The sequence below is a fragment of the Harpia harpyja genome, chromosome 3, assembly GCF_026419915.1.
Source record: "Harpia harpyja isolate bHarHar1 chromosome 3, bHarHar1 primary haplotype, whole genome shotgun sequence".
NCBI lineage: Eukaryota > Metazoa > Chordata > Aves > Accipitriformes > Accipitridae > Harpia > Harpia harpyja.
In genome coordinates this window covers 23,485,858-23,504,730 of record NC_068942.1, presented here as the reverse complement: position 1 = coordinate 23,504,730, position 18,873 = coordinate 23,485,858, and the positions used below count along the sequence as shown (strand labels likewise).

The 18,873-nt window shown below is 47.4% G+C and overlaps 1 long non-coding RNA gene across 1 annotated transcript; it reads left to right on the top strand.

Annotated features, from left to right (window-relative positions):
- The first annotated feature begins 439 nt into the window (after nucleotides 1–439).
- Nucleotides 440–18,385, top strand: LOC128139377 (uncharacterized). Its single transcript, XR_008234353.1, has 3 exons — nucleotides 440–1,632; nucleotides 17,248–17,336; nucleotides 18,168–18,385. It is a non-coding gene; the product is annotated as an uncharacterized LOC128139377 (long non-coding RNA).
- The last annotated feature ends 488 nt before the right edge of the window (nucleotides 18,386–18,873 follow it).

Below are 18,873 nucleotides of genomic sequence, written 5' to 3'. Positions count from 1 at the left end.
TGTTTGTAAGAGGATTAGCCAGTAGTACGTTCTCACTGCAGCAGCCAGGAGCCTTGACAAAACGACCTTCCGCTCCTACGGTCTGATAATCAATTCTGAGCTCATGAATCTTTTCAGACAGCTCTTTTGCTCGCGTAGCTAAAAAACGGTGTTCCCGGTGCACTGGTATATTGCAGAAGCTCTGTTCTAGCCACATAACTTCAGAGGCAGCAACTGAAAGGAATCCATTCAGCAAGCTGGCAGAGATTGTTATCACAGCAGCTCATCGGGTTCAGTGAGCATTATATGTTCGTAACAAAATAAGCTGACACAGCCTGTAAGCTCTGCCAGATTTCAGTAGACCCGAAATAAGGGTGCACTTCTTTTGTAGCTCTTTTGCTGCTTAGCTGCTCTGCAAGATACATGTTTGTTAGATACAGGAGATGTGCATCTGACTTCAGTACAAACAAGATTTTTAGAACTTGATTCAGTTGCTTATGCTTTGGCATCAAGTACCATTTGAGACACCCTGGGGTATCCTGCGTGGTCTCCGCGTCTCCAGCTGCTGCTTCCATAGGTCCTATGTGATATCTGCCAACCCCATGTGTATCTTGGGTGCCTTAGGGCATCTCAGATGGCACCAGTTGCCTGCATTCAGGCATCTAAATGGAGCCCTTTGTTTTCTGGGGCTTGGATAGCCGATGTCTGACTATTTTTCTGTGAGCTTGCATAAAATGCTAGCACTGAGATTGGTGCATGCCTCAATTTTCAAAATAAATTGCTCAAATCCCCAGTAAGTACATAAGGTGGGATACATGACATGGTGCGTGTGTGAAAGAAAGGATTGTCTCCAGGGTGATGGGCTGATGCTGAACTGGGCAGTTAGTTCCTTGAGGCAAATAATTTAGAGCAAAACCCCAGCCTTATATATGTCCTCTGGCAGGAGTCGGTTGCTGTAACTCACGAGGTTTCCGATGAATATCTGAAGAAAACACGGGCAGGACCTGGTTCAAGTTCAGCAAAGCCATGAGCAACAGCGGTGAGTTAATGGGAGATGAGGGAGCTGCGGTCCCCTCGCTTCCCGCCGGAGCAGGTGTGTGGGATTCATCTCAGGATTAAGCCACCTAAATTTAAGTGTTGAGACATAGGTGTGTATGGCCGAGCAGAGCAGTTGAGCTAGCCAGTAAGTGCCTTTAGGGTTTTCTGATTAATTCTGTAGACCGAGCTGACTCTGCTGACTGCCTCGGTTAAGTTGTCTATGCGTGGTGCCATATGAGATGCTGTATGGTATCCTGCCTGCCCTTCAGCTGCTAGTCTAGAAGGGTTCGGATCTCCCATCGGTCCTCAGTCATACCTGCCAGCTCAGGTGTATCTTTCATGCCCTAGATGCTTGTGTGGGCAACGGGATCTAATTCTCCAGTGGCCGTGGCTGTCATGGGATCACAGCCCAAATGTGGGCGTTAGATGCTGAACTTCAGATGAAATTGCCCATTCCATGCTTTTGACAGAAGGGAAAGAGAACAGAGAAGCAGCACACGAAGTGTGAGGTAAATGCTGGGGCCACGCACTAACTGGTGCAAGAAGCTGGGAGAAGATGGTCTGTTCCTCAGTCCAACTGCTACAAGCAGCAATGGCTTAACCCGTACTTAACACGTTAGTCGTTCCCAGCCCTCTAACAGAAAGAACTAAGCCTCCCGATTAACAGTACTGATTAATTTGATCATTAGCCTATTTCATATTACAACACTGAATCAACCCCAGCTTTGAGTTTATGTTACTTGATTTGAAATTGGTTTATGGTCTTTGGTTACATTTTTAAACCCTATTTTTGTCTGTCTTGGAGGAAAAAAATAAGCCGCAATAATTGTACTACATTAAGAGTAAAAACTAGTGTCTGTTCTTGCTCACGTAGGTCTGTGGATAACTATTTTCAACTGACAGTAATGTGCCACCGGTGTTTGAGAAGGACTCCCTGTTGATTCCTGCATCTAATGAATTACTTTTATATGATAATTAAATCATTCCTGTTTACTTGCACTCCGTTTGCTTGCAGCTGAATACTTGCTGGAAACAGAAATTGCCTGAATTTACGACGCCTGCGGTCGCACTCTTCTCGCGGCGTTTGCGAGCCCTGCCGTGCCCGAGCCCCTGCTAGTCCCAGCTCCGCGCGGTCTTGGGCCGTTTTGAGTTCAGTGGCCCGGGCTGCGGGCAGACGGTTTCTTTCCAGTCTTTCCACCACAGCCCTTGCCGCGAGGGCGGCCGACGGCAGCATGGGCAGCAGCCGGCGCACAGAGCCGGCGGTGAATCCCTCCGGCAGCGGAGTCTGGGCAGTTTGGTACCCGCTGGGCAGGCAATAAGCTGCGACAGGAGACAGACGGAGGAGCCGGCTCACCCCTGCGAGGTGCGGGATGGGGTCTGGCTGGCTCGGAGCGGCACGTCCAGGCTTGCGCTCCACTGTCTTGTGCTCTTTACTTGCTCATCCAGGGTTTTGCGGGAAGGGGCCAACCTAGACGTGTTCGAAATTTGCGGCTGGTTTGTGCAGAAGACGGGTAAGGTGCCTCCAACAGGACCCACGGGTGCAACGTAGTGCTGTAGGCTTTCCTCCATCCCCCAGCCTGGCGCAGGGCAGTGCCTCAAGTCAAGGCAGAAGACGCTTGAGAGGTATGTGTCACACATTAGAGTGTTTTCGGCTAGTTATTTAGCCCATAAAACCAGGAAGATCACATCTGCTGTGGCGATAAAGCTCTAATGCCTACTGGCTTGACCTCAGGGATTTTCAAAGATGCATCGAGAGAGAGCAGTGGAGGAACAAAGCGCAGCTTTGTTCAAGTGCAGCTCCAGTGGCTTCATGGCATCTCATGTTGTAACCCACCGGTCCTGTGTTTGATTCACAAAACAGAATTTAACTTGGGAAGGAAACTGTGAGCAGGTTGCCATTCTAATGTTAATACATGGAGAACAAAAAGGACTAAGGACAAAGTCAGAGTAACCATAACTGTTACTCCTTTCCAGTGATTTTTTTTTCTTGTCACCCTCCCTCCCATCCATCTCTCCAGTAAAGTTTTCCCCCTCCCTTTTTGCCAACAGCCTAGCTACTTTTTCAGCTGCGACACTTTTAAAGTAACTTTTCTCTCGCTTGTAATAAACCCCAAGTGTAGGTTACTGAGCTGCTCCCCATCTGGTGTTTGTTACCCTTGAGTTACAGGTGGCTGAAGCAAAGGCGAGTGGCTGTTGAACTGCCTTGCAGAGCAGAGACGGTCTGATGCCCCTGCTTTTTCCCTCAGTCCTTCCCTTCCCGGCTTTGCCCCATGCCACATCCAAGCCCCAGCTTCCCTGGGTGTGGGGAGCCGGTACCACAGCGGCGGCTGCTGCAGCCACCGGGCGATGGGAGCGAGAGGGCGAAGAGGTGCGAGGTGGGCGCTGGCATTTCGTAGCAGGGTGATCCCAGCGATCCCAGCTTTCCCGGGCTTCCCTTCTGCTGCCAGTCCCAGCTCCAGCCCCTCGGGAGAGGCAGCCAGCCTGGCCAGCACGGACCGTGCATCTCTTACCTGCCCGCGGTCCTCTGCCCACTGCCGCCCCGTCCTACCCCTCACCGTTTGGTCTTGTTCCTCCTCCCCCGGGTGGAGGCAGTTTTGGTGCTGTGGGTTAAGCGAAGCCTGCCGCAAATTCATCCGGGTTTCTGCTGGTGCCGTGCCAGCTCTCTTGCCTCGGGTCGGTGCTACCTCTGCTCCTGCGAAGCCGGTTTGTGGCAGCGCAGGAACTGCCCGCGTTCAGCCCGCTGTTTGGGGAGGAGGGCGTTCATGTTCTTGATATGGTTAAAAATGGTCTCGGTGGAGCACAGCTGCAAAAGCAAACTGATGTTTGAGTGTGTCTGTATCTATACACACCAAAATGAGCGAGGCGGCTCTTGAATGAATCTGGCTCCCTGGGACTGAAGTTTAAAGTATTTTTCCCAACGAGCTTGATTAATTTTATTTTTAAGGACAAACAGTCCTTGGGTTTCAGTCATTTCCTTCCACTGTGTTGGTAACATCAGTCCGTATCCATAGATGGAACCTTACGATCCTTCATCTAGGTATGAAATATGGGGCCATTTTCTAAGCAGTTTTTTTGGATTTATTTGCTTATTTTTCCACTGGGGGAATAGTTAGATTCAAGTGGGCTTTGTTCTTTTATTACTTACTTATGAAGCCCTTTAATCCTTTCATTAACTCTGATGCAATGCTGAGAAATCTGCCAGGCAAGCCTCGCCACAGCCCCTTGCGACAAGGTGAGTTATGGCTGCGAACACTCCCCGTCCACTGCCAGGGAACTTAGAGACCTGACCCTGTATCTGGGAAATAAAGCCACGACTGTATTGTCCTGCGTCCTGGACACCTGGAAAACATCAGTGCGTGCTGCCCCGTCACCAGGTCCCGGCCGTGCCAGCTGAGACGATGGCAGGGCTTGCGCAGGACCGGCCACCCCTCGGCACGTCCCTCCGGCTCGGGGAGGGTGCCGAGGGCTCTGCACCGTCAGGACCACCAGATCAGAAACGTTCCCATGCGAATAACTGGTTCAGGTCCGGGCTACCACCACCTAAAAGTTGTGCTTCCTGAGGCTGAAGGAAATTTCAGCAGCTCTGCGTGGTCCCTGCTCGCCGAGCCCGGCGGGAAGGAAGATTTCAGGCTCTCCTTCACACACAAACCCTCTTTTCTTTCCTGGGCCGTTGAACTGCGTGGGTGGCAACCCTTTCGGCTTCACCAGCCAGTCGTTGCCTCTGCCCACAGTGGAAACGATTAGGTGTCCTGAGACACCTTTGCAGTTTGCCAGCCCCACCACGACGGCTCCCGAGGCAGCGTCCCAAAACGGTGCTCGACCCCAGAGGCTGCGAGCGACGCGGAGCCGAAGGGTGATCTCAGCTGGGCTGGGGCTGGTTACACGCTCCTGATTAGTTCGATCACAAATTATCAGCAATGGAGATCAGTGGGGTTGGCCCCATGCAGCTGGGGTTAGAAGTGGATGAATTTTAGGCTGGTGGAGCAATGACTGCTGGCTGCGTGTGCGTGTATTATATCCACACTTCGGTGAAGAGCATACTCAAGATACTTCTTCAATATCCTGGACAAAAAAACCCCAACAAAACACTGCTCATACATTTTTAAGAGACTGTATATAGTATGGCACTCTAGCTGTGTCCCATTATCTGAAATGAGATGTTCAGAAACATGTCGGTCAACAAACAAGAAAGTGACAAAATGTGGTGAGGACTATAAATCATAAACTACAAAGCAAGCCCACATCTTGCAACAAAAGCTGCTTTATTCAGGCAAGGAAGTGCACTTAGGCGTAACTTTAAATAGCATGCATCAGAAAAACTCTCAAATTCTATATAATTTGACATAATTAAATGTAGGTATTTCATCCTACTACAATTTACTGCCTTGCCTCTTGTGCCTACAATGTTGATATTCATCATAGATTCGAGCAGTTTATTTCAGTGAAAGCTAACCCACACTTGCAGAGCCCGGATTATAATTATCCTACTCCAAAGTGCCAGTCACGGTTCCCTCCGTTGTCCGTCCGAGCGCCGTCAGAGCCAACCCCCGGCAGCGAGGCGTTCGCGGCACAGCAGTTGCGGATCCTGGAGCAAGCTGCCGCCTGCCCGGTGCCCCTGTCTTCCTTCTGGGCTCCTGTTTTCAAGACCGCTCCGTTTTCCTCCTCGTTTTGCTCCTCTTGTCCCCAGCGTAACTGCAGCTTTGCCTTTTGACCGCTGAGGTCTGGGCATGTCACGTTTCTACAAGAAAAACAGTGTTTCAAGCAGTATAAACAGGAGGAAGAAAGTCCTGGAAACCTTTTTTGTCCTGGCTGTTATCTTCAAACCAGGGAGAGCCCAGTGATGGCAGCCGTGAGATGGACAGATGGACAATAGGGCTGTGTGTCTGGCTTCCCCTGGACCGGAGAACTGGCAGGGTTTGGTGCGGGACCTCACGGGGCTGGGATGTTCAACGTGGAAATAAACTGGCCGCGGAGCACGCCCGGGGTCCCCCATTCCGGCACGCACCCGGGAATTGCTGCCGGCCCACGAAAGAGCGCAAACGTCCCCAAAGGCGGCGGTGGGGTGCTCGGGGGTACGGAGGGCTGCAACCGGGGCACGATCAGCTCGCCCAGAGCGTTGCTGGCACACGGGGAGTGTGTTTCGGGAGGGGTGACCCGGACATGCCGGTGCCTGTAGCAGCTCTCGTTTGGATGGCTGGCGGGCAGGGGCCGGTGCTGAGGAGGCAGGCAACGCCACGCCACGGTGCCGAGAGCAGGGCTGGGAACAAAAGGCGGTTATCCAGCCCAAACCGCAGTCCCCGGCTTACTTGCTGTTACTAGTGCAATGCCACGGGAAAAGATGCGGGAGATGCAATGAGCAGGATGAGACCCTCGCCTACCCCCACAGCCAGCGGTCCGCCGCAGGGGGAGGCACAGGTACACCAGGGAACGGCTGAGGAGCTTCTCCCTCAGCACTGTCAGCACGACCACCTGAAAAATTGCCTCATCACTTGCATTTCTAGTTCAAGCTTACCATAGTATTGTCAGTAAACGTGGTATGCTGATTTATGTCTGTATTATATACACTCAGCTTGGTATACACTATCAGACTGGCTATATTTTTTGCTGGGATGGAGTCTGCACATATTACCACGGTTCAGCTTAATTCCTTTGCTTCCCCTTTCCTTGCTTATTATGTCATCGTTGGAAGGGAAAAAATGACCAAGAGGCTTCTCCAGTGATTCATGTGGAGAACATCTAAAAATCTGGCCAGCAATGAACTGAATTAATTCCTTCATGTGGATTTGACACCCAGATCTGTGTTTAAAAGAATGAAGTTGGTTTAAGTTCTGCTATATCAGCCTGAACCTACCCAACCATTTTTTTCACCATCATGTTTTTTTGCTTTTGTAAACAGTTTTTTTTTTGTTGTTGTTGTTGTTCTATTCCTTTTACTTGTGTGAAAAAATACACCTAAGAGAAAAGTGCCAAGTTTCTGCCAGTGTGCCAAATGCCAGAGACTCACCCAGGTAAATGCATTGGAAGAGACGGATTATGCTTTGGTTTGTTTGCTGGGATCTGGTTTTAGCTCCAGAGACTTAAGGCAGGGCTTGTAGCAATGGTAGCTAAAAATACTTTCATGCAGATGCAAGATTTCCAAATTGACGCAATTTCTTTAACAGAAAAACCCATTTAAACAAAGCTCTTGATTTATTTTTTTCTCGCCACTGCCTCTCAGACTTGGCCACCCTCAGCTTGCAGCATAGGTACAGCTAAAGACGATGAAAAACACGCAAGAAAGTGTGATGGGGGTTAGCTTGTGTGTTTAGCCATTCCCTAAGCAACACTGGCCGGGCTTTCAGGGAGGGATTACCATATCCATACATTTCTATTTTTACCTCCTGCAGCAAACATGTTATTACCACTGAACTGAGCGGGGCCTGCTGAGAAACGAAACTTCAGGCATCGCCTCTCGCACACCAGAAGAAACGAGTGCCACGAGCCCAGCCAAGGGGGTTTGCAGCGTGTCGGCCCTGGAAGCAGTTCTGGGGACGGGACGGCATCCCACGGGGATGCTCGGCCCAGGGGAGCTTGCTCCTTGCTTGGCCCCGAGGGACCCTCAGCCTCCCCCTGCCCTGGCTGCGGCTCCCGGCACGGGAAGGGTCCCGGTGTGAAAATCAGAGCCAGTTCCTTGTTTTCCATGCCCTCGAGGAGAAGCCGTGGGCCGGCACCTGGACCCAAACCTACTGGCACTTTCAGGGCTTTGCAGAGAAGAAGAATTTTTATCAAGCCCTTTGTAGGTTTTCTCGTTTGCAACTAGTACACAGGTCGGTGGTTTCACTGCTCAATTCAGCTACCGGGATTAAAGTCTCGACAGCGCTACTGAGCTTCCAAAATAATAATCATAATTAACCCCCCCCCAATTTTTCCTATTGCATGAACATGCCAAAAGATACAGGAAATCCATGGAAAGATAGATGGAGTTTTCATTTTGGCAGATCCCTTAAGATTAATACATTTGCTGAAAAGCCCTTTCACAAGCAGTATTTGTGCCAAGTGTTCCCTTCTGAAGCTCACAAAATATCTGAAAGTATTAAAAGTATCCAAGTTCAGTACCTGTATGGCTTCCAGTGATAATAAAGTCAGTCATGTGGCAGATATGATTGGACTGATCTTTTGTAGCATTTTGGGGTTGTTTACGTATTTGAAGTTTTCTAATTCAGATCCCTGTGCCAAAAACATGTAGCAACCTCTTCACACTGAAATTTTTTTGAAGTATTACTTTTCACTGTGTTCTCCCGCAATCCCACTTTGCGTTTTGATACAAACTGAGAAAGGCAATAAACGAAAGGTAAAACTGGTGCTCCGGGCGTGATCCTCACCGCAAATGTTTGCTGAGGTGGCTGTCCTCTACAAAACATACCATGGTCTTGAGACCCTCTTTGGGCAAAATCATGTTCGTGGAAACGTGGGGCAAGTTAACAAGAAAACAACAGTCGGTCACAGAGGGGTGTCTTCTGCAGCAGAGAGCACTGTGGCTTGGCCGGGCCAGAGGCACATATGCTAATAGCAACAAGAATAACTGAGGATGTCTTGGTTACAGGCTTAATTCCGGTGAGATCTCCAATCAGCGTGACGAGGTTGGCTCTATAGGAAGGGAGAGGGGCTGCCGATGGGGGTAGATGAGGAGGATTCAGAGGCGGGAGGTTGTGTACGGAGCAAACAAGGATGCTGGCAGAGACTCTGGGAAATGCACTGGAGAGCCAGGGCCAACCACAAGCCATACCGCCTTGGCGATGGTCTCCTCATAGTTGTGGTGGTTTGCAGAGAGCCCGGGGAAGGTTATAGCACCTGGGAGATGTCAGAAGAAATAGAAACACAAAACGGCAACTCTACGCCAGCTGTGAACGTGGTGTAAAACCCCATCCCCAAACCAGCAGGTTGGTTTAAGGTAATGACAGAAATCGGGCAAAGGTGATGGCAATTGCCTCTTCTTTTTTGGGTGGGCTAAGGGATGCCTCAGGCAGCAGCGCTGGGGTGGCATCGGCTGATGGCAGGGGCCCTGGGTGTGTGGGCGAGCAGATCCCTTGCAGCACCTAGTCCTGGCACGCAGGCAAGGGTGCCAAGCAGCGTCCGACATGGGAAGGAGGCCTGGGTAAGTCTTGTTTGCTTTTCACTGGAGGAGAACAGCAGATGTGGCTCAGCAAGAGGCAGTAAAGGTCAGTAGTGCTGAGGAATTTCGTTTCCTTGGTGAGCCCGTACTGTTACGGCAACAACAGAAAGGCCGGAGGAGAGGTCGAGGAGAGAAGCTGGTGAAAACCCTTCAACAGGTAAAACACTGAAGCAGCAAAGCACCAACACTGTGCTTTGTGGTGGAAATAAATATGGATGGTAAGCGTTAAAACCATTCACTTTGTCTCATGATGTTGACAGAGGATAAGATCTGAGAGAACGCGCTGGGTTATGGGTCTGGAAATGTCTGAGAGAGCTGGACCACAGCCAGTAAGCTATGGTAGGAAAGCTGGTTAGGTCAGGCACATAGTGAAGTGGAAAGCTGGCAGGGTCCTGCGGCCAACATGGGTCCAGAAAATGTTTGGGAAGAGAGGCCATGGATGACCAAGAGCATTGTGTCAACAAAACATTAGCAAAGACCTAAATGAGCTGAAGATCAGCTGGGAAGAAGTAGATGAAAGCGCCAATGGCTGCGGTTTTGGAGAAATCATCTGCTGGGTTTATGAGTCATGGAGACCAAAACCAGATAGGAACGAGAACTGGGCAGTCACAGTTATGGCCTGCTGGGTCTGGGGATGAACCGCTACTTTATTTTGCATGTACTGTATTGCTGATCCCCTCCATATTTGAATTAAGAAATAGGGCTTTTTACACCCAGAAAATTGGGTAACGCTTTTGAGCTTAATTCATACCACTTGTATTGCTGCTTCTGTGAATCTGGTGGCCAGCAATTTTAAATGTACGTGGGAACCTCGGGCTGTTCCCTTGCTTTCATTTCATCTATTTACTACGCTCATGGTGAGACGCTGGAAGTGGTGATGAACATTGCAGAACCAGCTTGCTTTTGCTGGATCCCACTGCGTTGCAGCTCCAGCTGCTTTCCTTTCCCGTGAAGCCAGTGACTGCTGCATGCTGCAGTGCAGAGCTTTCTGTCCCAGGGCAATAGCTGGAGAGGTGACGGCTGTCACGCACTCATGGCCAGATGTGTGCGCATGGCTGCATCTGTATCTGAAACAGAATGGGATGCAGCAAGTTATAAGCTGCATTTTTTATGATGTGCTGGGCTTGCTTGGAGCCTGGCTGAGAACAAGCCTTTTCTGTCACATTCCTGAGAGTGTGGGGAAAGGTGTCTGAGGGCCTTTTACAGGGTGTTACTGAAGGCCATCATGACACAGTAATTTAAGTATGTGACACTGACTGTTTCCCAGTCACTAATAGCCTCAACTGTGCATGGCAGATGGGGACACCAGCATGACTGATGGATCTGGTGTTTTTCACTGCTCCTGATGCTCATTGACTTAAAGGGAGAAGTCTGTGATGTGCTAGTATTTTCCTCCTGTTTGCGTAGATAGTGGCATATCACATTTTGTGATTGCCGTTTCTAGTAACAGCGATGACCACAGTAAGCCTAGGGTACACGTAGGAAGACCAGTGGAAGAAGAAACAGTAACAGTGATCTACCTGTGCTCAGTTTCTACAGCTCTCGTTGACAAATTCAGGATTTCCCCCAGCAGACAGAACAGAAAGTCTTGTCAAAACCATCTTTTACCTATAGGAAGAGGTCAGATCTGTTTTTATCCTGAATGAAACTTTGACTCAGTCATGGGATGTTCCTGGTTACTGCAGTCCCAGAAATATAAGGCACATGGTTCCTTCACAGGTCATTTCAAATAGTTCAGCTGAACAGAAGTTTGGCTTTTCACTAGAAAAGGTAGTTTCCTTTTCAATTGTCATTCCAAAGAAATGCTAGGAATGTGGTTGAGAAATGCTATGACATAAAACTTGGACTGACTTCAAAATAAGCTCTAAATGTGTTTTCTGCATAATCATCTCTGCTTAGACCTAGACCTTTTTTTTCCACAATGCTGATGGCAGTTTGGAGACCACAATACATCTCTTCACAAGTGCAGTAAGCTCCCGGACCACATCTTCCCACACTCTGTCCAGTTACTTCCTTGCGCAAATCCCAACAAAGAAGCCTGTAGCTCACCAAAGAGCTCCATTTTGGTTACATTTTCATAATTATGCAAGAGGGACAGGATATGTCTGTCTCTCTCTGAGCACACTTATTTTTCTGCATATCAAAGACACTTGTTCCCTTGTTCAGATCAAAGAAAGACACTTCTCAGTGTTAGAAGTTTCTTGCATTAAGAACTAAGCTGAAAAATTACCACGCGCTGCGCTTGCTTGATAACTCTATCAGACAGTACCTCCGTATGTTCATTACTTTTTACTTTGTGCTCTCTCTGCTGTGTTTACTTTTTGTTTGTTTTCTTTTAACCTCAGAAGCACAGGAAGCCTGGCACCAGGCACTGCAGCAGCTTTGGTATTCCTGTTGTAATACAGCCCTTTTCTTAGTTTTTTTAAGTTTCGTAAAGTGCTTGGGTACATATTCCAGAAGGTTATGACAAGTATTTAAAACTGGATTATGGGCTCCCATAGAGAATGATGGTAATGAGAAAAGAGACTAAAAGTGCCCAGCCAGGTGAATGCAGCAGGCGATGGGGAGCTCCAGGGAACTGTTTCTTATCACACTTGGGTGTATTCCTTGGAGTAATTGCCTCTACACCCTAGAAATTGCTCAGAGTGTCAGACCATATGCACTTCAAAAGCACAAGACTGCCCTTTGCTATTTGTTAGTCAGAAAGCTCTGGTAACACTGGTTAAGAAAAAAAAAAAAGCAAGTGGGGCTGGCTGTCTCGGCTGTCTTGTCTCCTTCAGTGGAACCTGCCCAAAATATATGGAGACACTGGTTTCAGCACCATGGTCCAGTGAATCAGCAAGGCCAAGCGTATATTCCCTGCCAGCACTTTCCTTACCAAGTGAGGACAGGGGCGAGGGGATGGGGTCTCACGGAGCAGCAAAGTGGCTCTGACGTCCCCGAGCCTTCAGAAAATCTTTTGTGCCTTCAGAAAGGAAGGGCGCCCGTGAGAAAATGCCTCAGACTTGGGGGAGTCAGGTTTGAGCCTCTTCGCTATTTTGGGCTCCTGGTGATAGGCAAGACAGCCAAAAGAGAGGGGGTGGCTTTCCCTCCCTTTCCTTCCCGTGGTGCCCATGGACACTTCACGAAAGACCCCAGTGGGTAAAGCCCCAGAAGTTAAGTACGAAGTAGGTGCTGATCACGGGACTGCTAAACATACAACAAGAAGTGAGGTGTGCGGCAGGATTCCTTGCGCCTCTCGAGCGGTCACAGCAACCGAGCCCACCTGCAGACAAAATGGGGGCTAAAAAGATCTAGTCAAGTTTTGGGATGAGACAGCATCTTCCCAGTAGAGATGGGAAACATCAACACTACTGTGCAAGGCTTTATGTATGATTTTGTTTAGAAAACTGTTTCCAGCTCTGATCAGCTGTGTTTTAATGAAAGATAAACTGGAACAGATGTGGTGAAAGGCTCTAAGGGTGATCAAGGCGATGGGAAATCTATCTTCCACATGGACAGTGGGAGTGACTTGTTTGGCTTAATGATACGAAGAAAGCAGGACCTTCATGAAGAAATAATGATGTGAAATCAGGGAGAGAAAAGAACCATTTAGGTTAAATGGCAGTGGTGATAGTAGAAAAAAAATTGCTGAAGAAGACAATTAGAAATTGTCCAGTCACCCAAGGAATGGTATCTGAAAGGAGCTTTCTAACAAAACAGAGCAGTGAGGAGTTGAGGTGGCTTCAGAAGGACCTCGCTACCTGTAGGGAAAGGTTTGTGTGACACTGGGGATGGGCCTTCACATCCCTCAGATATCCCTGAACCCTCCCGGTGTGGTGACGTGCCTCCTGCTGCCCCATGTGTTACAGTCCCTGTGGGGCACTGGAAGGACAGTTGCTTGTCCCTGTACGCGCCTGAGCCTCCCCATATACTGTAAAAGCACTTGGCCTCAGGCTGTACGTGCTGCCAGATCCATGTTACATTTCATAGTGCTGGGCAACACAATGCCTGAGACTTTTTGCGGCTCTAGCCTTTGGTGTCTGTCCTGCCGTTCACCACTTGCTATAAAGCAGAGCTGTTACAGCTGGGCTGCTTAGCAGAGTGCTGGGAAGATTATTGCGTGAAAGACGGTGAGGTGCTCAGATGCTGCAGTCGTGAAGGTCATGTGAGTATGCGAGGCAAGCAGGCTGGGATTTCAAAAGCTTGGAGGAAATTCTGCTGAAAGACAGTGACACCTTTAGTCCTGAATCCCTGCGGAACTTTTGAAAATCCTTCGCTCTGACGGCAAAGAAAACCCATTTTTTTGCAACTGCTCCTCTGAAAGTTTAGTGGGAAGAAGAGAGCAGGGGATGCACTACCTGGCCTGTGGTTAGCGTGCACTGAGCAGTTCTCGCGCAATTCTATATTCCTCTGCTGTATACTCCAGACCCTCGTTCTGCCCTTCAGCACCCAGCCACTTCTGCTCAGATTTTCATTTGTCCATGGTCTTGCAGAGCTGCTTGCAGCTCATGCTGCTTAGAAAGCCGATGCCTGCAAAACAAAGGTAGTTTCTCTCCTTTGCCTTTTGGAAGAGTGCATTAAAGCCTCTTCCCATTCCCAGCGAAGGCAACTGAGGTTAAATTATTATCCTCCAGATGTTCCCTCCCTCTGGCTGGAGGTCAGTCCCACAGTAATCAGCTGGTCTAAGTTTATATGTACAAATGTATACTTTTGTGTAAAAAGGAAGGAAAAGTGACACGGCATTTGTGTAGTTTGGATTTTGCTTGCAGGACTCCTGAGGACTACCAAAGAACCACGGATGAGCAGGAGTGGGATGACGATTGCTTCAATCTGGTGATGATCTTCAGGATGTCACCTGCACGTTTCTGTCAAACACCTATGCGGAGATCACACTGATCACAACTCGTATTCGGTGGTGGTTAGGAGGTATCAGGAAAGGAAAGCAAAGGATCAAAACTAAATCATTCCCAAAGAAAAAACAGAGCAAACTAGCTGGGACGGGTCTTCAGCCAGCTGAAACAGCACTACGCTGCTGCTCTCCTATCTGTAGGGTGTGAAGTGAAGGAGCCTAGAAAGAACACCTCTTCCCCACCCACCCCCTCAGGCTTCCTCCTTAAGTTTCGCTCTGAGAAGTAGTTAATGATTTTCACCTCGCTTTTGATAGAAGAAACGTAGCCCACTTGTGTGGCTCGGATTCCTGTTTCATTTATCTCTGCGTGTGTTGCATCCGTGGCTTTACTGAGGTTATTTCTCAAAGAATAGGTCCTGCGGTGCTCTAAGTGTTACCCAAGAACAGCTCTAAGGAATTAATAGACTTAGAGGATCTGGTCAATATAACAACAACAAAAAAAGACCAATTTCCTCCCAGTCAGCAGCCTAATCAGTTTTATCACAGCTCATGCATTATCAGCACTTGCTCTTTGATCAAGACACGTGTCGGCTTAGGGGGTTGTCGTTGCTGCTCGTCTGCTTAATTCAATTACTTCTTTGATCACTTCTGAGAATTACCTGTAGAGTAAATTTCCATTCACTTTGTGTTGGACATGAGCAAAGAACTCATCAGCTGCAGAGCTCACCTTTCCCTCGTTTCCTGCGTTCACAACAGCAGTGTGAAGTCTGTATTTATTCACACACACATCAACCACACGCCATTACTCCCTGCTGAGGGCTTTCAAATGCAACATCAAGTTAGCCTCTTGCACCATGGACCCCAGTTATCTGCTGGGAACTATGAGAGCCCCCCTCGCTCCCCCGCAATGGCACACACCTCTCCCAAAGCCTTAACTGGGACCCCACAACTCTGCTGCACTGTTTCGTTGCAGTTGCATCGGATGTAACACAGACACACATTCTGGTGTGATGGAGACCAGTGGTCACATTTAATTCCTGATAGAGCCTCAGAAACAGCAAAACAATGCAGGCTCATATTTCAGTAAGACTCCATAAAACGAGCAGTTTATGAATACCCTGAGAGCAAGTCACATGGTGCTGCAACAAATGTCCAGCAGAAGATATAAGCTGCTCTCAGGCAGCTCTGGCCTCTTTCCTTCCCCGGGCATTCAACAGCACAAAACCTTTTTGCTTCCTTTTGAGGACACTTTGCACTAATATTTGGAGGAGACAGCCAGTAGGTTGTACTTCATTCCCTTCATCAGCTTCTGGGATGCTCTGAACTGGATGGCAAGAATAACAAAGATTTTTTTTTTTTTAAAGTCAGAATGTCTGTAGTGCCTGATTAATTATTTGTAATTAGTTATGAGACCCAAGGCCGACTGTAACTACATCATGTTGTCTTGGTTATTGTGTCATTGTCATATTGGTGGATATGATTTTTGTAACCAATAAGGACATATTACTGTAACACATTGATCAGTGTGGTGAAGAAATGCTTAAAGAATGTGTAAAAATGCAACAAGATATAAAAAACGTGTTTAAAGAGCTAGTTTTTCAGTGATTGTCCCCAGTCTCATTTCCGGACACCATGCTCTCTTGCTTTTCCTAAGCTGTGTGAAAATAAACAAGGCAAACAACAGGACCGGTTTTAGCTACAAGAAACGTTAATCTCACCTCTTGATGTATGTTTGAATGAGACTATGGCTTTGTAGGGCAGTTGTGTTCTGTTCAGCAACAAGCAACTGTTAATTAAGTCTCATTTAATCTCAGTCTGACATGACAGTCCGCACTGCCCTCGCCATGAAACCAGCCCAGCTGAAGATTTCTGAGCGCATCCCCACCCTCCCCAGCTCTTGGTTGCCCAACACATTCCTATCCTCACGGGCATCTCCTTCTTACCTGGGGTTCCTGCCTCTGCCTTCTCATCTCTCTCCCCAGAACTTCTGGTGCCTGTCTAAACCCTTCCCACCACTTCATTGGTAAGGGGCGTTGCTCTGGCCCCTTCCCAGGCCCTGAATTAACACCTGAGAAGCTGGTCCCTGTGGAAATGTTAAAAAAGCCCACGTGGAAGACTTTTTTTTCTGCAGGATTGTTGATTCCTCAGCGATGGTTTGCAAGCCTCATTTTACCTTGGACTCGGGTAAACCCCAGAGCTGTAGGCAGGATTTGACATGATTAAAAATAATACTTTTCTTCTACTTTCAGCTTGCAGCCCTCACCATTTCTATGGTAAGCTGCTTCTCTGTCTATTTTAGTTTATGTTTAATGTAGACTATACTTAAGAAATGTGGAAGACCATCAAGCTGTAAGATAGTCCTTAAGTGAGTCACGAGGCCCAAATAGCTCTGCTGAAAACAAAACAGAAGCCGTTCCCCAGCCTTAACCTTTCCACGGCCACCCATGTTTCTGGTGCACCGCCAGCCCCTACCTACCCCCGCTGGAAGCGAAGCTGCTGAAAAGTCCTGCTCTGTGAAATGTGCCGAGGTCATAAGCAAGACCTAAGCACGTTTGATAGGACCCTTATGATTCAAAGGGTGTTACATATGTGCTAAATTCTGTTGTATGTGGCAGGACTTTACCACCCGCTTCTGTTCTCTAATGAACTGGGGTCATAATGCATCGCACCGGCTGTAGCCCTATGGCTCATGCAGCTCACGCTGCATTTCTTAGTCAGTTTTTCTTTTGCAAAGTAACTTGTGACACAGCATGATTTCCTCCATGAAATTTTAATGGTGCGCTAATTGGCTTTTTCCTAACTGCTCTCCCAGTAGAAAAATCACTAAAACACTTTATTCATGATGTAAGTACAGTTTCTCCTGCTGAAGCCCCCCCCAAAAGCCTACAAAATAAAAAAATTTGTATTTTATTTCTTGCACGTTTAACTAGAAGAAAGGCATATATTTTTTCAAATCATTAAATTCTACATTTTAGAATTAACTGTAGGAACAGCAGTGTATAACTGGTATTGTCTAAAAACATAGTTTAGACATGATTTTAATTTTAAAAATATTGGAAAACATTGTATCGCTAAATGAAGAGTTGCAAAACATTAATTATTCTGGAAATATTTTCTTTCCTGAGATTTCTACATGTTCATGCAATTCTTTACCTATAAAAATAATTCGCAATTTATTATTGTGCTGGGGCATTTTAGAAGATTGTACTCATATGCTAATAAAACATACTTTATCTTTCATTTACAGATATCATCAGAAAATAATACTGAGCTGAGGACTCTCATGACACGTTTATGATTTTCAGCTCCAGGTGGAAGTTGTTGAAGAAATATCAAGTATGTGTTTTAAACATGTCATGATCAGTATCCTGATTACCTGTTCTTTTCTGAAGTTGTCCACTATCTATCCATCACACTTCCTGATGAAGTTACATAAATTATGCTGAAGGTTGTAGTGGTATTGTAAGCGTTGTAACTTAGATGGTTTCGCAAAAAGAGTTAGGACTCTTTCTTTTCTGCATGTTTTAAAGAGAAAGTTACAATTACTGCAGGCAGCAAGAGAAATCTATAACTTCCGCATCAACAGGAAACTCAACAGCAGCGGAGCTTGGGTGCTTGACGGTTCCACGAAATTTCACTATGGTTTCAGAATGTGCTGAACAGTCACAGAGTCAGACCAGCTCCAGCGATGCCGTAGTGCTGTCGTTGCCATCAGAGAAATCAGTCATCTTACTCACTGATTTTTCTTCACCCTTCTTCACCCTATATTCACCCTTAGTGAATATAGTCAATAAAAGGTAGGTTTGCTGTGCGAGATGACCCTGTGGGTTTAAATGCTGCTGGTGTGATGGAAGTGGAGCATGTTTCATCCCCCGTCCCTCATCCCCCGTCCCCCGCTCCGGGTCCCAAAGGAGGAGCCAGGTTTTGGAGCCTGCCTGTCAGTGGGAAGGATGCTGCAAGTGTCACCTCTAGAGCTGCCTTTTTGGGAGGTGTTTATCACAGCCAAGTTCATTGCACATTTACACACCTGGTCTTCAGGAATTAGAACACAGACTCATTACCCTAATGGGCTTTCTGAAATCGGGGGACTATTTATTGTATTTAATTCTGATAAGGGATTGTGTAGGTAATTAACCCATTAACTTTTGTTTCATTTGTGTTTTTAAGTGAAAAGAGCTTGTTAGCATCAATAGAGGTTTTATGAAGGTGGCACTGTTTTGGGCACCGAGGATTAAATCAAAACATCTGGCTGGGCTGGTGTTCTGAGGAGCTGCTGCAAGTGTGGGTATTTTTCAGGGCGAAAAGAAATGATAGAGAACATGGCAAAGTATTGCATGTATGTGTCACTGTGATTACCGTGGTAGCTTTGTCACCCTGGGCTGAACACCTGGCCCCAGGGGGGACAGTCAGTGTGTTTTAGTGATAACCGTAAGGATGTCAGTTCTGGATTGAGATCCGTGTTTGTATAGTGTCACAAATGGAAATGGACTGGTAATCTCTGCAGAGTCTCTCTTAGGTGTTTTCCCAAGTCAAGGAGCCAGTGCAGATTTCAAGCCAAATTCAGACTGTCTTTTCTCCTTCTCTAAACAAGAAAAGAATACCTGAAGTAATTGTGTTATAAAATCAGCGCTGGCAACGTTGTGTTGCAAAGTAAAATAACCAATTACTTCCTATTAAACAGTCATGACTATGGTGTTGCAGAATGGAAATGTCATGACCATGCTGGCTTATTTAGTAGAATGCAGTGAGGGATGTTGTACAATTTACCTGAGGCACGAACTAAATAAATATCCTTTATAGGCAGGTATCATCAGCACGCAGCCTTGTTTGCTGTTTTTAGTTAAAGCGGAGCTATTGGCTATTTAGGAAGGTC